The following is a 15,659-nucleotide window of genomic DNA, read 5'->3' on the forward strand; positions in this document are numbered from 1 at the left end:
GTGAATGTGTCATAAAGACAGAGGAAAAAGTCAAATTATGTGAGGTGCGCCATTTTAGCAAGCAAATGTGATGACATTTTTTTTATTTCGCTTTGTATAGAAGGTCACACATGTCGTTGCGGACTGACACGCATCAAGATGCCGCCTGTGTGGGCTTATGTGGAAAACAATAAATGTTGATGTTTTGACAGATGTCATGCGCTGGTGTGTGTTATCCTTAATTCTTCGCCAAAATATCTGACAAAGAGAGACGTCAGGAGGACAGTGACGCATGGCTTTGTCAAGAGACAAGTAATCAGTCAACGTAGATTTTGCATCTCACAGTACAATAACCATCTCATGATTTATCACAGTTTCATAGTACCGCGGTATAACACAATTATTATTGTTGTTATTTTTAGCAGTTACATGACCTTTAAAGGAAAGAAAATGTTTGTGAATGAATAAACACCCAACATCCCTCATTCCCTTATTTTTGAAAGAGAAACATGTTTTCTTTTCAATTAAAATAACATTACATTAATCAGAAATGCAGACTAGACATTATAAATGTGGTAAATCACTATGTGGCTAAATTTTAATGGAAGAGGACCTTTTTTCAGCCACCATCACTCCTGTGGTCCAGTTGCACATTGTGTTAGTTTGTCGTAGTTGATCATCAGAACACTGTTGTGCAATCATGTCAGCACAACTGTCATGTGCTGCTTAAAGAAGCAATAAGATTGGGTTTCCTCAGGCTAGCTGAGTATCTGACTCAGGCAGCAGACAGCAGGTGTAGAGTGAAGGCATATTGACCGGTCGTTAATCGATCTTTAGTGACATTGTTTTCTCTGAAGAATATTTTAAAAAAAGTAAAAAATGCGTCGCCAGATAAACATACAGGTTAAATACATGTGTGGGAAACACTGATCCAATAATGACTCAACTCAGGTAGAGTACTGCTTGAAAAAAATAAAAATAAATGAGATAAGCTGCCTACTGTGCAGGGCCACATCAAAACTTCTGTCTGTTGCAGCAATTTCTTAACCCGACAACACGGTGAGAAATTAACCTTCAACAGCAGCTGCGCAGAAGATTTTTATTCTCAGAAGCATATACATGTGATGTACACACATCCTTCGCAAAAGGATTCAGTAGCAAATCAAAGGTTTATATATATTTTATATACATGTTTTTCATCACACAAGCAGTCCAGGTATCCAAGGTCAGCTACCTGGACTGAATGATGAGAAGCTACTGAACTAGTTTTATGTATTTCTCACAGACAACATCCTGTTCTGAAGCAAGTACTAACATGTCCTCGTATGGCTTATGTCACAACTGCATTAATGGAGTTTGATTTATTCAAATTTAAGTAATACTAAAGTAATTTTTTCCATAACACTGTCCCTCTGCCATGTTCTCCTCCCTCCACCATTTAAGTTATCATCCATTCTCCTGACAAATTATATTTAAAGTAGTGCAGCTGTCACTCTGAGCAGAATAAACTTTTCTTATTTGTCGTCAAGCTGTTCCTTAATCGTCATTCGCTGCTCTTTTTGTTTTCTTTGCCGTCTAAAACTGTGACCGTCAGAGCTCAGCTGTCACACTGAGACACACAATGACTGGATGTGTTGCTCCGCATCATGTCCACAGCTAGACAAAAGTCTGGACTGCTGCTGACACGTTGGTTTTAGTCAGATAAAACAGCGAACGCTCACACAGTGTCCTGCTTTAATTGAACTAAAAGCTTTGCAGCTGGTTTCCCTTCATGTTTTTCCCTTTTCTTTTCAGTGTTACAGCTGCATGAAATGGCCACATGTGATTTAGTTCGATACTATTTTTTAATAAAAGGAAACCATGCTTAATATAGCTATTCCACGATAACCGCATTACCAAAATTAAACACTCACGCTTGGGTTCATACACACAAAATGTTTGACTAAATTGAATATTTAAAGACAAACTGTCCTCTTATCAGTTGCCCGGAAATACTGCATCCAGAGAAAGCCTCGCTTTTTGGCTTCCTTCTTTCCTTCAGTCTCCTTTTATATAAAGCATCACAGACCAGTTGTACTGGCAAACATGATGTGACATGGATTTTGAAGCAAACATTTTTCAAACATTTATTTGGAGCTGACAACCCAGCTTTAAAACGGATACTGAAAAGGGCAGAGGCTGTCACTTACTTCTGAGTACTTTTTATCGCCAAAAGCAGCATTTTTTTCCCCCAATGTATCATTCGAAAGGAAAAAAAATGAAAGCAGCATCAACCCGATGCAAGCAAACACTAAGACATGTTTCCTGGTGATATACCGGCCATATAGGTATATAAATATATATAGTCTAACTAAATCTCACTTAGAAATATTCACTAAATAACGTTACAACATGAGATGCTTTAATTCAGCATGCCCTTTAATGATTTGTGTGCATGTGTGTGTGTGTGTGTGTGTGTGTGTGTGTAGATGGGGATAGCTCTGTGTAAAAATTATTTGATTCATCCCGCAGTGTCTGCTTTTTGCCACGATAAATAGTGTTCTTAATGATTTGAGTAAACTTATAAATAAATAATCAGCGTATAGCAACCTCACACCCATCATTCACCCACACACAGATGTTTTTTCACATATGTTGCCTCTCAAGTCTCTGTGGCCATGTACAAACTGGACTGGGTTAACATATGCCTCACTCTAATGTTACTTTGCTGCATCTGCTAGGATTGGCATCCTCATCGGAAAAATCGACCATATAGGTTGACTATGAAAGCAGCTTATTAAGTAGGTGACCCCTAGTGGCAGTAGTAATTCTAACGGCTGCAAAGGACGAAGGGACGAGAAGTAGTTTAAAAGTTTGTATAGGGACGGGGTCAGGGATGGACAGCAGGGTTAAACAAGCACAGGACTTTGATTCAGTAGACTGCAGTTCATGTCCAGTGTGAAACCAGAAATCAGCAGTGAGCTCTTTTAACTTACTAATGTCATGCAAAGTTACAGAAGTAACATAGTTATTTCAACCGAAAAAATGTTTTCCTCCACGTAATCTAATCTGACATCACATACATCCTGCATAGCTCAACCTAACTTCAACCTGACTCGAAGTTCAATCTGCTGGAGTAATTAAAAAAAAAAAAAACACCTTTAAAATAACATTTTTCAATGTTAAAGTTTCATTGTCTGCAGATAAGACAGGCATATACAAGAAACACAAGGCAATTAGGGCTGAACAATTCATCAAAATTAGGGATGTTACCGATTAACCACCAAGAATATTTTTTGCACCAGTTATGCATGTCAGTCTAAATGAACAGATCTTGGTGTGCAAACATTTCCTCTAGAGAAGCAACAAAGTCAAATGTAAGTTTTGTGATGAAGTTTAGAAGTAGTAGTAGCACTAAGCTCTAGCACCATTAAGAAACAAACACCAACTGCCATGTCTGATGGATCTAACCCAAAGATCATGTTGCTGCTAGAGGAAGAAAGAAGGATGAGCTGAAAGTCCAGCTAGCCAGACAAGACGAGCTAGCTCTGACCACAGACTGCTCTCATAAATAAAAGCTACTTACCAAGAAACATTATATTGCAATTGCAATATGAATCACGATTTTAGTGGATATGGTAATTTTTGCATTTTAATTTTCACTGAAAAAATATTTAAAATGATGATGCGATTTTTGCTGGGGTCTGTAGCAAAGAAGCCTGTTCCCCACGGCATCTCTGTAGCACCATAAAACATTATTAATCGCGTTTGTTTTTTGGATATTGCACATAGCCACATTGCGATTTTGGTGGTATTTCAATTAATTGCTACGCCCTTTTCCAAAGTCAATTATTTCTGTTTTATCTTTGTTTAACTGGAGGAAATTGCAGCACATCCAATCATTGATTTGTTTAGTGCACATAGTCAGTGCTTGTATACAACCATAGTCACCTGGTGATATCGTAAAATAAATCTGTGTGTCGTCTGCATAAAGATATTTTGTTTTTTTTTAGTCTGTGCTAATGGGAGCATGTTGAAAATAATAGACCTGAGAGTCCTCATTTTTGTCTTTTTTGTACACTCATGTGCTACACAGACACAAGCTAGTCCATGGAAATAATAGAGATTAGACATGCATCTCCACGACAACCATGTAGCTCTGTTCAGGTTTGTTTTTCACGAAAAGAATGTTTTAAAAATATGTCCTATCTTTGACGATATAAAAATATCTGTTTCTTAACTAAATGTAAGGTAAAGTTGTGACTTAAAACCAGAGTTTTAAGCATATTTTGATAATTATCTGGATAATATCGTGAATCACAATTATTTTAGACAGGATGATCGTGACAAGAAATTCGTTCCATACCTAGTCCTCATGATGGTCTGTTCAAAACAAAAAGTCAGTGTCACTTAGCTGGCTGGCTAATGTAAGAAGAAGGCTTATGCTAACACATATAGCATCCCAAAAAACTTGCATTATCCATGTATATACTTACATCTTGCTGGTGTAAAGATAAATCTGTTTTCTTTAAAAATGACATCAGATGTCTTTTTAAATTTACCAAATGTCATTCAAGATACTGCTGTCTGATGATCTTCAGGTTTCACAACACAATTTTTCTTGTCATAATATGAAAAGCAAAGATTTGAGGTGTCTCAAGCAGATGGCAGGGTTGGATATTGTAATAAATTTGAATCAGCTAAAATAAACCCAATCAAAGTCCAATACATTTTTTTTTGCCGAACTTCACTGTGTTTGTCCACCTCATCCTGACAGTGTTGCAGTTCACTCTCATTTACCACAGCTGGCCTCAGCATTTCGCCCTATATGCGAAAAAAAATTGGAGTGTGCAAATGTGAAGAAGCATTTGGTCACACCAGTGATCGACCTCTATTCTGACACCTAGGGTGGAAATATACACTGATTCGCTAAGCTCTGACAGTGACTAATCTGTTACCTCTCCTCCCTCTTTCTTTTTAGCAAAGAGCTTTTGCCAGTCAAAGTTAAAAACAATCAAAATCCATGTGGATGAAATGGAATTGCTATGTCAAAGCAAGGTACAGACAGGTGCAGTTTGCTACCAATTGGGCCAAGGGTTTTTATTCACCGTATACACTTTCCCTTTGAGCCCACTTTTATTGCTATCACATGCAAAAAGCCTTCAAAACCTTTTCACTGAGGAAATAAAAAATGTGCAGATGGCCTTAACCACATGAAAGACATGGTCACTGGAAACATTTGCAAAAGAGCTCTGTCTGACAGCCTCCCAAGAAAGGATACTCAACCATACCCTATATGTTTTGATCCAGGATTTAATAGGCACAAGTCCTGTAGAGGTGGAATGTGAGTGGAAAGTGCTGTGGGCACTTGAGTTAAGAAGGATGTTCCTCTTGGGGAAAATAATTTTAATTTGGCCTTAACAATGACGCAATGTGTTTGTCTTTGTTCTCTATGCTGATATTATCTATTATTTGTAAACTCAACATTTGATTTTGCCGATTCATCTTTGAAAGGGCACTAATGAAAAAGATGCTTCAATCGCGAATGAAATTAGATCCACTGCCTGAGGATCATTTGTAAGCCACTGAACAAGACCTTGCCTGTTGAGTGAATTGCCCCACTTAATTGTAAAGCCATATCACATCAGATAAAAGAACTAGACTTTAAAACTTATATATATATATTATATATATATATATATATATATATATATATATATATATATATATATATATATATATATATTTATATATATATATATATACGGATTAGGTATTGGATCCATGTTGTTTGTTATTCAGCTACGAGTACTCAGCCACTCTATAGAAAGCTGAAGTTAAACAAGAATAATCCTTTGTCCAGGAGAAAATCATACATTTCCGATAGAGGTGGCCTCTCTGCCCTTCTTTGTACTTAAGCCTTCACACTGGCTTTCAGAAGAATACCTGGCAATATCTCACCATGATTATTACGGCACATTTCCTCCTTTCTGAGAAGGTCAAGGTTCAGGCGGATAGTGTATTAACCCTTTTTGGAAAGATAATAGCTTGGACCTGAGAGGCTACTGAAGTAGGGGCCATGTAACTCACATTAAGGACTATAGGAATAAGAAGCAGTAACATATAAAGGTTGTTTCTGGGTGTAACTGTGATCTGATGCCAGTTCAAGCAAAGTACAGATGTATAAAAGCCTGCTTTTTACTTACAGCATCAGGAAAATATGAATCATTGTCACTGACACCAAAGTCAAGAAATGTGAGACAGTGATCGTATTTAGTGAGGTCATAAGGGCCTGAGTCAAAGTCAAACTCAAGTCCTGTTTGCACGGGGCTAGTATCACCCGGGGATATTTACGGAGGTCTTTTGTGATATTATTCCTGCGCCAACCACATTTTGCTGAAAACACAGCCAAAGATGGCTAAAGCAAAGAGTAGGCCTATAACGAGCAAGAGTGAGCAGTTATGGCGCCCCCTATAGTTTTGAAACTTTGAATTCTTGTCATTTCTTACGTATAACACCTTTATGTTACGTACGTAACCAAAGTTACATTAGTAACACAGTTGTTTTAAACCAAACTGCAATTGTTTCCCTAAACCTGACCAAGTTGTTTCACTGCCGAAACCTAACCAAGTAGTTTTCTTTCCCTAACCCAACCACACTGTGACTGTAGGACAAAGGTCCGTTATGCCTGTCGTTGGAACGCTGCAATGGTCATGTTTTGGGAACAGTGTTTGTTAGATATGGTTATGCCTTTTTAGTAAAGCAACAATTCATATGTATTTTTCTCTCAATATTCTCTATTCACTATTTGTTTCTTAGAGAGACTGCCGAGGGGCTATTTATTCAAGCTCTGGTATTAGCAGTGCCAAACAAAACAATGCAAAAAAAACCTTTGAGCAAGGGCACAAATGTGTGGAAAGAGAAGCCACTTTCTGTGTTTGCATATTAATTCATTACAAAACTGCTGCCAGTAGTTTATTGAAGAGGTTGTTATTAATGAATCATGCTTACACAACACCTATTGACTAAGTGAGTTGCACATGTGGGGTCAGGTTTTCTCCATTAGTCTGTTTTGACAGACTCTTGGCCGTACAACGTTTCAGGGATAACGTATAAAACACAAAGTGACCTACTTTTCTTAGACGGATCACTTCAGCCCAAACCATTTTTTGACCTTGTGATCCTTATGCAACATTGCTTTGGGATATTCATTTTTTTCCTAAAAGATCAATGTACTTATATATACAGAATATGCTAATGCTTTATGCACTCTTTATTCTGTTTCTAAGGTTTATTAAATATATTATGGTCTTGTCTTTAGACATCTTTGTTTAGGGCTTTATTCATCTTACACATGTGAATAATTATTTCTGGATCTCCCTACATTATATTGTTCTTTAGGGTTCAAGTCATACTGTGAGCTTTCTGGGGGTCTCTAAAATTAACGTTAGGGGCCATTACCAGCAGCTATCTTTTTTTCGGCGGCATGGTAGCTGGTCCATATGACTATTTCCTATTCAACATATTTCGTTAAGATGATATTGGCTGACATGTGGTGGCTTCTTCCTTCTACTGGAATATACAGTTATTGTCACGGTCATTCATGAGAATATGTTATGTAGTTCTTTCTAACTGTTTACATCTGTATCATTAAAAGTACTCTTTACATTAATAAAAAATTCTGTATTTGTATTTGTTTTTTTTGGTAATGTATTAGAGACCCACCACTTTTATAGGACCTCAGACTCCTCGTTATGCAAGCTGATTCCCACTTAACTCCCTGTTGTTCTCATAACAACACTGCATTAAATACCGCCTGAACTAAACCATTTATCCATTTAATCTTAAAAATCTTGTTGGTAAAATAGTTTTGAATCTCATTCCCAATTCATCAAATACTGATGCTTTGGGTTTCCCCAACTCGTCATATACTGACACTTTCAGATGGCCGACCCAACCTACAATCATTAGTTTTTAATGAGTTGGGAAACAGGATCTTTAAATATTACATTTAAAACAATCTACTAAATTAGCTTTAACGCATACCATGCAGGACTTGTCAGTTGCCATTTGTAAACCACCAGGTGCAGTAAGCTAGTTATTAATTGTCAAGTCTCATTCCCGGACTGTCAAATACCAACACCTATTTGTCAAGTATCCATCTCCAGAATCGCTGACGCCCAGAAACACAGCAAAATGATGATAAAATACAGAAGGAGGGCACACCGCCACACACGTCTAGTGTGTCATACTCATGACTCAAGAGATGATTGAGAGGAACTACTTTTGTTTGATTCTATACATAGTTTGTAGGAAAATCCTGCGTAATATACCACCTAAGTTGACCACAACCAGCATTTGGAGCAGCCCTCCAAAAAATGTAGCCATTAAAATATAAATGAGTGATTTTTACTGGACCCCACCTGGCCCGGTTACTATGGAGATCATTAAACTATAATGAAATGAAATTACAATTGATTTTGCTTCAGCCAACCTTAACTAATAATAGAATAATATACACTTATCATTACTGCACGCAATGACAAATGGAGTTATTTATCTCCAGCAACAGCAATGATAAGGTAAATTTGGAAAGGGGGTTTGGGGGGTGTTAGTGAATAAACAACACATTTTACAAAGAGAACATGTTATGTTCGTCTGTAAGGGAATGAACACTGAGCTGCAATGTCCAATTTTAGCTGCACCTGCAGTAAACTGTGGAAGCTCACAGTATTAAGGTCATGGATTATATGTTGGTAAAACTGTTATTTCATGGTTGCACTTTGGAGATACCTTTTTTGGACAGACTCACACACACACACACACACACACACAAACACACACCCACCCCAAACAAACAACACACTATTTTGCATGCAGAGTCAGGATCCCGACGGTAACAACACAAGACATATCTGTGTCTTACAGACATCGACAGGAGCGAGCGCTATCAGAATGGCGGGAAATTAATAAAACAAACATAAAAGCAGCACAATAAGATAAGAACAAGGTTTTTTGCGATTGTTGTTATTGACCTGGAATGTAATTGCAAATGTGTTATCGGTCAATCAACAAAACATGCTGGAGAATGTCAGGGAGTCCTCCTTAGGCAGAAACTGAATCACTTAATTTCAGAGTTGATTAGTACTCATTCTGTTGGCTTGAAGCAACACAGTCGTATAGAAATCACAGCTTTATGGTCATGTCTATGTAGCAAGGAAAAGTTACCAGATTGAGTAAGCATGACTGTTGTTTTCACTGGGTTTATCAATAAAATGTAGGGAGTAACTGAACTGGGTAATGGGCGACGTTAAGGTAATGGTAATGTTTACGCGTCATACACAGACGCCGATATTAGCAACAAGATGACAGTAGCATCGAGCTACCATGTTTGACGGCTTCGCTGACGTGTCGCTCAGAATATCCAGGCACCCATTTCAATTGTTTGCCACCTCCAACCCCCCCCTGCTAGACCCTTAGGGGCATCCTAATCTGGGGCACCCATCACGCCTTGTGCCAATGTAGAGACGAACACTGACCCACGCACAGGTTAAAGCATGAAGAAAAAGCTAGACCGTCGGCAGCGCCTGTCCAAACTGGGGAATATATTCGGGGTTACACGCCAAAGGTGACGTCAACAGTTGTGATGCATCGCCCACATGACTCCATGTCTTGGCCAATGACTTGCCAGTATTTCATCTTGTCTTGGTGTTAGGGGGATATAATATTTCAATTCCATTTTGGTAATCTTTTGTCAGCAGCTGAAGTGGTGGTCAACTGTTAGGAGCTGCATAAAGGTAAATACTTTATGAATAATTATGAATGATGTCACAGCCAAATGTTGTGATTCTCATAGTACATATGATATTTTAGGGCCTGCTTGTCGCCTGTTTGTGTGTAGATGCAGTGTGACATCTCAGAGGGAAAAATAATCAGAGCAGAAAAATACATTTAAAATTTTCCCTTAAATCGCCTGCCTGGATGGGATGTTTTGTCATGTTAGTGTCTGACATGTCTAATTAAAACCATTGATTCATTATTTGATAGATTAAAAAGAGAACTTAGTCTAAGTTATTAAAGGTAATGGGATGCTATTATTTAATCCTTTCAGTCAAGGGGAAAGTATTTAATTACCTGCTTAAATTGGTCGTATTATGCAGGCAGTTATGTGTGCTCAGTTTTTAAGTGTGGGTGTGCTGCAGAGTGGCAGATTTACTGACTGATAGTCTTAAATTGTGTGGAACATTTCAGTGAATGATGCAACTGAATAAATGAAGCATTTCTATTTATATAGAAACGGGGAAGACAGTTCAGTGTCTGCTGTGTCTGTATAATTATCTTGTGAATCAGTGGAGAGATTCCTGTCCGTCAAACAAGCATCGTCTTTGCATTTTTTTGGTCGCACTGAAGAAAAGAGGAAACTGTCAGCTAGCGTGGCTTATTAGCGCACACGCATCGATAAACTACATTAGCCCCCTGGGCTAATGCTAGGCGGCAGAGGAACAATGCAAGGGGGCCGTCAGCTTGTGATTGTAATTTGGGCTGAGATCTCAACCAGGCCAGCTGATTGGAGATGACAGGTTTACAGCTCGCTTTTGGGGCAAATAGGTCTGGCAGGAGGGCCGCTCACAGACTGACGTGCTGCAACAAAAGGCTGCTCAGCATGTGTATCTGCGGATATGTTCAACCCTCCCTTTTCTGCTCTCCTACATCTAATTTTCCTCAAAAATCTGAGGCTGTTTGGAGCCGAGAGAACATCTTTAAATCTTAAGAGCGCTCTGCTACAGAGGGAAGTGCTAATAGGCCACAGGAGCTGGTAGCTGATGTTGAAACCCAAACAAAAGGATGACACTTCTTGTTAAAGGTTATCATCTCAAAAGATGTTCCTGGCAAGTCAAGGCACTTAATTGGTCCTCTGCTAATTTTAGAAACATAAATGTCTCTGGTGATTTGAACTAAACGATGCAGAATAATTCTTTTTTTTTATCAAAAACGCTCTGCAAAGTAGATTTTTAAGCGTTAGTTACACACTAGTCCAAAACAGGAAGTGTCAGCAACAGAGAGAGTGGTGTAGAGACTAATATGATCAAAACCTCACAGATAAGATGGAAGATTTCATTCATGATGGACGCTTTCATCCAGATGCCCGCTTCTGTATCGGTACATTAGTGACAGAGAGTCGTAATGCTGTCTTCATATGTACCGTCATGTGCAGCGTTTGAATGTGCAGCATTTAAATGACAGCTGGCTTTCCATAGACACAAAATTAAGGAACAGAAACAGATTGAATCTTTTGTGTGCTTGATGGTGCATTTTTTATGCCGCAGTTGTGTGTTTTGCAGACTGCAAATAAAATGTTCACAGTAGAGTGACATTTCATACAGTGTGGGATATTTTTAACTGATTGTTGTGCTGCAATGATTAATCGATTAGTTGTCAACTATTAAATTCATCGCCAACTCTTTTTCACTGATTGATTAATCGGTTTGAGTGACTTAAATGTGAATATTTTCTTGTTTCTTTACTCCTCTATACTGAAAATCTTTGGGTTGTGGACAAAACAAGACATTTGAGGATGTCACTTTGGGCTTTGGGAACAATTATTAACATTTTCACCATTTCCTGCTATTCTATAGATCACTAAACAACTAAACAATCAATCAAGAAATGTATCAACAGATTAATCGACAACGAAAATATTTGGTAGTTGCAGACTGACTGTAAAAGGTGCCACCAAAAATCTGTCAAATGGACTAAACATTTCATCATATGTTGCAGTTATCACAATTTCCTGTTGCATGTGCTGTGATTTAAATGAAGAACAGCATTTATCAAAACATTTACAATCACTTATGTAAGTGTTAAGAAATTAAATTAAACTGTATTATTTGGTGCCTATGAATGGAAAAAGTTTGGCGCACCACTTCAACCCAGTGTAAAATATCAGTCTGAAGCCCTGTATGTGACATTCAAATTTACTAATCAAAATTTTAAGCTGCAAATATGGCTTTTTTTACAAAATCATGTGTTTTTCTTTATTCTTCTTGCTGCCTGACATCATTGATTAAATGATTATGTCTTCCATGGTTGTCCTTGGAAGCAAGAATGGACACTGAATGATAAACTGAACACTTAGTAAATATATTTAAAAAAGCTTTTGAAAGATATTCACATGGTATCCACAAAAGATGAATCTTGATGCAATTTTTGACACAAAACAATATCAAACAAAGCCAGCCCTGCCCCACAGTCCAAGGTGAACTTAAATGCTTCGACCAAGCCAAACATTAGTATTCGTGCAGTTTCTTTTTTCTCTTTTGAAGTTTGCTGAAGTGAGCACATCCATCCATAAGTGGACACAGTCTGGATGGCTACCTGACACATTAGCTTGTTAGCACCTTGCTTGCTGTACACATCCTGCCGTCTGCCACCTTTTAACAAAGCTAGTCGGACACATATGATGAGTTGTTTTTTTAGGCCAGTTCTTACAAGAGGGTGCATTAAGATTTTTCACCGTTCTCTAGGTGCCGCTAGTTAGAAAAAAAAAACAACATCACCAAAAGGTGCAAAAAGCCTAACACCACATGCACCAAGGTGGCAGTTTTCTTTATGAGTAATTTGTTTTGACACCACATCTACCGCTTTGCAGTAACCAAACTAATTTGAATTAAATGTGAAATTAGTTTGGGTGAAAACTGTAACAAATGTACAGATAAAACACGGCCAGACCTCCTGTGAGAAGATGGCATAAGAAACTTTACATCTTATTTCCTTAATGGTTTATGTTGTGAGATGTAATAAGGGAAATTGTAAAGATTCCCAGTGATATAACTTGGAAGTGTTGATGTCATCAGACACCAGCTGACATTAAGATTCAGCTGTATGATCGGCAAAGCTGGCTGTGTGGCGCAGTCTTGGTTCCGGCCCATTTACACCACAGAGGCATGGCTAGGACGATTTGTTCTGTATGAAGGGGTAGTTAAATCAACCCTCAAACTCAATAAACATTTTAGCTGTGAGCCTGGCAACATTTGTGAGAAAGTGTAGTCTGATGGGTCCTCTCAAATACAAACAGGAAGGCAATGTGCAGCACTACATCCCTACAATATTGTCACAATATTATATTGAAGTATTTGGTCAAAAATATCATACTATTTGATTTTTTCGCCCAGTCCTAACATTTCGGAAGTCTTCAAAATATCGAGATGAAGCCTAAAAATATCACAATATTATTTCAAGGCCATACTTTCCTCCTACTACCTTCACCTTAAAGTCAGGGTAAGAATCAGTACATGTATCAAATAACCAATAAAGTACCCAAAAGTCATACTTGAATAGAAGTAGCACGGCAGCACGGAGCCCGTTAACTGCTACACCTGTTCAGTCACCTCACTTTGTGGTTGTTTCATCTCCAACCTGCTCAGTGTGTTCAATGGCTGGCTCTGTTTCACACTTCTGTCACAGTTTCCTCAGCCCATTCACAGTTTCTCAGCGGGATGACAGCGGCCACATTTCGTTGATTATTTATTAATTAATTTCGGTAGGGTTAGCATAATGGCTTCAACCATCGGGTGTTATGCCCTCTTCCAAACCGCTGTTTTACCAAAATGATCCCTCATTCTTTTATTAGGAGAGCTTTGCTTTATTTTATAGCATTTAAATCATAAGTGCAACAATTGCCTGAAGCCTATATTTTTAAGATACAGAAGGGGTGATTTTTTTTTTTTTCATTTGAGAACAAAAACAACAATAGCCTGAGGTCATGTCTGGCAGGAAATTAGAATTCACTTTTGCCAAACACGTCACCGAGAGTATCAGAACGGGCCAGTTTCAGTCTGCATGGTAAAAAGACAGGTCAGAATTCACTGGGGCCTTTTCATTTCTTTGGAAAATTAAATAATAAACTTGCACATAGTGATAAAAAGCAGAAAGTCACACAGGGTGGATGAGGACAGCAGGTGGAGCATCTGTTGATAACTTAAAATTAAAATTTGGATCATGCTGTGTTTGTGAAATGACAATAGCCAAATGGTTAGAGGAAAAATATTCAGGACCTGAGGGAGAGGTTGAAAAAGAGCTAATTAAGTTATGGCACAGGAATACATATATTAGCAGCAGAGATAACATATATGTCAAGAAATCTGCATTTAAAAGAGACATGTTTTATCATTTTCAGGTTCATATCTGTAGTTTGGGTTACTATAAGAATCATTTTACATGCTTTAATGCTCAAAAACACTTTAGTTTTCTCATCCTGCAGCATTATATTCCCCCTCTGTCTGAGACGCTCTCAGATTGGTCAGTTCACACATGCCTGAGGACAGCACTGCTAACAACAACAGAGCAGCGGTGCAAAATTAAAGGTGCAATATGTAAGAATTGGCTACCTGTGAAATTCAAAAGTAAGATGCGCAGTAAGACTAAGATTGGCTTTATTTATCCCACAACGGGAAAATTCACTTGTTACAACAGCTCGAGATGCAACAGTACAGGAAAAAGAATCAGAAAATATGCATGCAAGTAAAATAGAAAATAAATAGAAAAACACTAGATATTTACAAAAAAACAATAAGATATTTACGAAAAGCAAACAAGAGAGTGGAAAGTGATTGTTCAGGTAGTGCTTGAGTTAAACAGTCTGATAGCTGTGGGGATAAATGATCTGAGGTAGCGCTCCTTCCACTAACACAGGAGCTTTGGACCGGGATAAAATGGGGCTAGCTGGTTAGCATGCTAACTTCAGTAAATATCTCTGCAACACAATGATATCAATCAATGATAATTGATGATTTTTTAATGTTTTCAACAACAAAAAATCTAATATATTGCACCTTTAATACTTAAGTGCCAAACTAGCCACAAGGCATAAATTATGCAAATGTTTGACATGGTGATGTAGTGTGATGTCAAACGTTTAAAGGGCGGGACTACCGCTGAGGCATTTCAGGCACTTCAGGAGCACTTTTTTCTGTTGGAGAAAGGAGCTTCCCTTGGGATTTTCAACTTTCGAGACCTTTTACATGCACAAGAACTTATGAAGTAAAGGAAAAGAAAAAGCATAATATGTCTCCTTTAAGTGTGTGCAACTTCTGTAACTAGAGTGAGAATATCTAGTATGAATATTCTCACCTCATAAATCATTTTGTGTTGACAAAATGTATTATCATGTGCAGTGTGTTATGCAATCTCTCTAATGAATTGTGAGCACCACAAAACCCTTTATGGAGACATTGCACTATAAATAAAGGTCAGTACAACTTAGCAACCATGCAGAAACTGTCTTTGTTGGGTATTACATGATTTCTCTGGACTATACATAGTATAGACATTACAATGAACAGAGCAAAGGGTCATTTCTTATAACTTATTCTACACAAGAAGTAACTTTCACTTTAATCTCTCCGCCATCCATGCATACAGACTGTCCCTGTTTGCCTTTGCTTTAGTAGCAGACGCAGAGGGGGGCAAAGTAATTTGACGAACTGTAATAGGGGCACTGAAGGAAAACTTTAATGTCTGACTCGCAGACGAGAGCCTTTTACGGATGAAAACGTTGCCACTCAGGATTCTGCGAGTCACAGTGCCGCACCGTCAAGTGAACATGATTACACAGAGATATTCCCTTTTCAGGAGTTTGGTCGACGCATTCATTATCGTCATTTATCGTCAATCTGACGCAGTCCTTTGTGACATATGAATGG

The 15,659-nt window shown here is 38.1% G+C and overlaps 1 long non-coding RNA gene across 1 annotated transcript in view; it reads right to left on the bottom strand.

The window, feature by feature from the left end:
* Positions 1–15,659, bottom strand: part of LOC141002738 (uncharacterized) — a 104,797-nt gene that overhangs the window by 62,318 nt on the left and 26,820 nt on the right. The window lies entirely within an intron of this gene.

This window comes from Pagrus major, chromosome 9 (genome assembly GCF_040436345.1).
Source record: "Pagrus major chromosome 9, Pma_NU_1.0".
Lineage (NCBI taxonomy): Eukaryota > Metazoa > Chordata > Actinopteri > Spariformes > Sparidae > Pagrus > Pagrus major.